Source organism: Rhinoderma darwinii, chromosome 1 (assembly GCF_050947455.1).
Source record: "Rhinoderma darwinii isolate aRhiDar2 chromosome 1, aRhiDar2.hap1, whole genome shotgun sequence".
Classification (NCBI taxonomy): domain Eukaryota; kingdom Metazoa; phylum Chordata; class Amphibia; order Anura; family Rhinodermatidae; genus Rhinoderma; species Rhinoderma darwinii.
The window spans coordinates 238,167,464-238,172,339 of record NC_134687.1 but is presented as its reverse complement, the minus strand read 5'-3'; positions in this window follow the sequence as shown (position 1 = coordinate 238,172,339).

The window sequence follows — 4,876 nt, the reverse complement described above, 5'->3', positions numbered from 1 at the left end:
AGGTTTTTATTTTGGGCTTCAGCCGGGCAGCAGTTCCAGGAGCCCGGGTAAGTTGGCACCTTACCCCGGTGTATTTGAGGTGGTGACACTTTTAGGGGTGCGAATATCTCCTTCACCTGAAATCCTGTGAGAGGGCATTTCTGCTCCGCGTTCCAAGTCCCTACGGTTCTTCCTAGCGGGAAGTCCTAACCGTTTGTGGCCGAGAAGGACTTCCATGGTGTGACCGGTATGTAGTGGCACGTCATGCCGGCCTCCTGGAAGTCCCCGTCGGCCTCGTTGGCTGGTCGGTCCGGTGCACCTGGACTTCCACGAAAGAACTTTGGTGCATTCTTTCTGGAGTCCCAGGCCGACCAGCAGTTGTAGGAGCTCGGCCACGTTGGCGAGTCCAACCGAGAGTACCGTGAAGGAGGACGTGCTGCACGTTCTAGCGGGAGCTGCACCTGGTCCAACCCGAGAAGGACTTCCATGGTGTGACCGGTATGTAGTGGCACGTCATGCCGGCCTCCTGGAAGTCCCCGTCGGCCTGGCTGGCAGGTCTGTCTTCATTGACGTTTTGGAGGAAAAACCCTATGAGGTTTTTATTTTGGGCTTCAGCCGGGCAGCAGTTCCAGGAGCCCGGGTAAGTTGGCACCTTACCCCGGTGTATTTGAGGTGGTGACACTTTTAGGGGTGCGAATATCTCCTTCACCTGAAATCCTGTGAGAGGGCATTTCTGCTCCGCGTTCCAAGTCCCTACGGTTCTTCCTAGCGGGAAGTCCTAACCGTTTGTGGCCGAGAAGGACTTCCATGGTGTGACCGGTATGTAGTGGCACGTCATGCCGGCCTCCTGGAAGTCCCCGTCGGCCTCGTTGGCTGGTCGGTCCGGTGCACCTGGACTTCCACGAAAGAACTTTGGTGCATTCTTTCTGGAGTCCCAGGCCGACCAGCAGTTGTAGGAGCTCGGCCACGTTGGCGAGTCCAACCGAGAGTACCGTGAAGGAGGACGTGCTGCACGTTCTAGCGGGAGCTGCACCTGGTCCAACCCGAGAAGGACTTCCATGGTGTGACCGGTATGTAGTGGCACGTCATGCCGGCCTCCTGGAAGTCCCCGTCGGCCTGGCTGGCAGGTCTGTCTTCATTGACGTTTTGGAGGAAAAACCCTATGAGGTTTTTATTTTGGGCTTCAGCCGGGCAGCAGTTCCAGGAGCCCGGGTAAGTTGGCACCTTACCCCGGTGTATTTGAGGTGGTGACACTTTTAGGGGTGCGAATATCTCCTTCACCTGAAATCCTGTGAGAGGGCATTTCTGCTCCGCGTTCCAAGTCCCTACGGTTCTTCCTAGCGGGAAGTCCTAACCGTTTGTGGCCGAGAAGGACTTCCATGGTGTGACCGGTATGTAGTGGCACGTCATGCCGGCCTCCTGGAAGTCCCCGTCGGCCTCGTTGGCTGGTCGGTCCGGTGCACCTGGACTTCCACGAAAGAACTTTGGTGCATTCTTTCTGGAGTCCCAGGCCGACCAGCAGTTGTAGGAGCTCGGCCACGTTGGCGAGTCCAACCGAGAGTACCGTGAAGGAGGACGTGCTGCACGTTCTAGCGGGAGCTGCACCTGGTCCAACCCGAGAAGGACTTCCATGGTGTGACCGGTATGTAGTGGCACGTCATGCCGGCCTCCTGGAAGTCCCCGTCGGCCTGGCTGGCAGGTCTGTCTTCATTGACGTTTTGGAGGAAAAACCCTATGAGGTTTTTATTTTGGGCTTCAGCCGGGCAGCAGTTCCAGGAGCCCGGGTAAGTTGGCACCTTACCCCGGTGTATTTGAGGTGGTGACACTTTTAGGGGTGCGAATATCTCCTTCACCTGAAATCCTGTGAGAGGGCATTTCTGCTCCGCGTTCCAAGTCCCTACGGTTCTTCCTAGCGGGAAGTCCTAACCGTTTGTGGCCGAGAAGGACTTCCATGGTGTGACCGGTATGTAGTGGCACGTCATGCCGGCCTCCTGGAAGTCCCCGTCGGCCTCGTTGGCTGGTCGGTCCGGTGCACCTGGACTTCCACGAAAGAACTTTGGTGCATTCTTTCTGGAGTCCCAGGCCGACCAGCAGTTGTAGGAGCTCGGCCACGTTGGCGAGTCCAACCGAGAGTACCGTGAAGGAGGACGTGCTGCACGTTCTAGCGGGAGCTGCACCTGGTCCAACCCGAGAAGGACTTCCATGGTGTGACCGGTATGTAGTGGCACGTCATGCCGGCCTCCTGGAAGTCCCCGTCGGCCTGGCTGGCAGGTCTGTCTTCATTGACGTTTTGGAGGAAAAACCCTATGAGGTTTTTATTTTGGGCTTCAGCCGGGCAGCAGTTCCAGGAGCCCGGGTAAGTTGGCACCTTACCCCGGTGTATTTGAGGTGGTGACACTTTTAGGGGTGCGAATATCTCCTTCACCTGAAATCCTGTGAGAGGGCATTTCTGCTCCGCGTTCCAAGTCCCTACGGTTCTTCCTAGCGGGAAGTCCTAACCGTTTGTGGCCGAGAAGGACTTCCATGGTGTGACCGGTATGTAGTGGCACGTCATGCCGGCCTCCTGGAAGTCCCCGTCGGCCTCGTTGGCTGGTCGGTCCGGTGCACCTGGACTTCCACGAAAGAACTTTGGTGCATTCTTTCTGGAGTCCCAGGCCGACCAGCAGTTGTAGGAGCTCGGCCACGTTGGCGAGTCCAACCGAGAGTACCGTGAAGGAGGACGTGCTGCACGTTCTAGCGGGAGCTGCACCTGGTCCAACCCGAGAAGGACTTCCATGGTGTGACCGGTATGTAGTGGCACGTCATGCCGGCCTCCTGGAAGTCCCCGTCGGCCTGGCTGGCAGGTCTGTCTTCATTGACGTTTTGGAGGAAAAACCCTATGAGGTTTTTATTTTGGGCTTCAGCCGGGCAGCAGTTCCAGGAGCCCGGGTAAGTTGGCACCTTACCCCGGTGTATTTGAGGTGGTGACACTTTTAGGGGTGCGAATATCTCCTTCACCTGAAATCCTGTGAGAGGGCATTTCTGCTCCGCGTTCCAAGTCCCTACGGTTCTTCCTAGCGGGAAGTCCTAACCGTTTGTGGCCGAGAAGGACTTCCATGGTGTGACCGGTATGTAGTGGCACGTCATGCCGGCCTCCTGGAAGTCCCCGTCGGCCTCGTTGGCTGGTCGGTCCGGTGCACCTGGACTTCCACGAAAGAACTTTGGTGCATTCTTTCTGGAGTCCCAGGCCGACCAGCAGTTGTAGGAGCTCGGCCACGTTGGCGAGTCCAACCGAGAGTACCGTGAAGGAGGACGTGCTGCACGTTCTAGCGGGAGCTGCACCTGGTCCAACCCGAGAAGGACTTCCATGGTGTGACCGGTATGTAGTGGCACGTCATGCCGGCCTCCTGGAAGTCCCCGTCGGCCTGGCTGGCAGGTCTGTCTTCATTGACGTTTTGGAGGAAAAACCCTATGAGGTTTTTATTTTGGGCTTCAGCCGGGCAGCAGTTCCAGGAGCCCGGGTAAGTTGGCACCTTACCCCGGTGTATTTGAGGTGGTGACACTTTTAGGGGTGCGAATATCTCCTTCACCTGAAATCCTGTGAGAGGGCATTTCTGCTCCGCGTTCCAAGTCCCTACGGTTCTTCCTAGCGGGAAGTCCTAACCGTTTGTGGCCGAGAAGGACTTCCATGGTGTGACCGGTATGTAGTGGCACGTCATGCCGGCCTCCTGGAAGTCCCCGTCGGCCTCGTTGGCTGGTCGGTCCGGTGCACCTGGACTTCCACGAAAGAACTTTGGTGCATTCTTTCTGGAGTCCCAGGCCGACCAGCAGTTGTAGGAGCTCGGCCACGTTGGCGAGTCCAACCGAGAGTACCGTGAAGGAGGACGTGCTGCACGTTCTAGCGGGAGCTGCACCTGGTCCAACCCGAGAAGGACTTCCATGGTGTGACCGGTATGTAGTGGCACGTCATGCCGGCCTCCTGGAAGTCCCCGTCGGCCTCTGCCACCTGTCGTTAAGCTGTGAGAGGAGCACGTGCTCCCGCGCCGTTTGAGTCTTTGGAATTTGTCCAAGACTCCTCAGATCGATCTGGCTCCCCGCGACCCGGCGGCGGAGGGACCACTCGCTCGGCAGTGCTTTGGAGCCCTGTCGGTTACGGCGAGCGCGTCTTCCTCCCACACCGTCCGGGTCTGTTTCGCCCCCGGCCACCTACGGCCGGTGTCCCAAAAAGCCCGGCGGTCCTGCTAAAGGCGGGTGCCGGTACCTCTCGCTCCCGCGAGGTGCGTTTGCTCAGTGCTGCTGCTATCACTCTAAAAGGCGTCCGAGAGTGCGCTGGTGTCGCCGGAGCCCGAGGCACGAGAGAAAGCTTTAAACGACGGGGAGGCAGTGACCGCCCCCGTATGTCCGCTGCTCGCAAGGGCCTCTCTAGCCGAGGTGCTCCCAGGCGCACCCGCGCATGGGGCACGGTTGTTTCTCGCAAGTAGTCCAAAGCCGTCTTCCGCCTCGCCCGAGGCTGGAAGTGTCGGCGTGGCTCCCGCATGCAAGCCACACGCGGCTCCACGGTGGCTTCCCTCCCCCCCTCTCCGGAGGGGGGCGGCCCCATCCCATGTGGAGCCGCTAAGCCGCCGGGAAAGCGGCCTCGGTTCCCCGTGGGCGACAAAGGCGTCCTCCTCGGCACTTTGCGAGCTGGGCCGCCGGAGAGAGCAGTTAACCCGGATTGTCGAGGTTGTCGTTGCCTTTGTCCCATATTACCTAAGCCTGGTCCTTGTTACCTTACTGGTAAGGGTTAGGGACGCTGAGCGCGCTCCATCTTCTCGGCTCTATGTTGGGCTCTCTCTAAACAGGTCCTCGACTTAAGACCGACCGGTCTTCGTAGGCATCCTTCATCTCGGCAGGTTGCGAGCTGGGCCGTCGGTGAGAG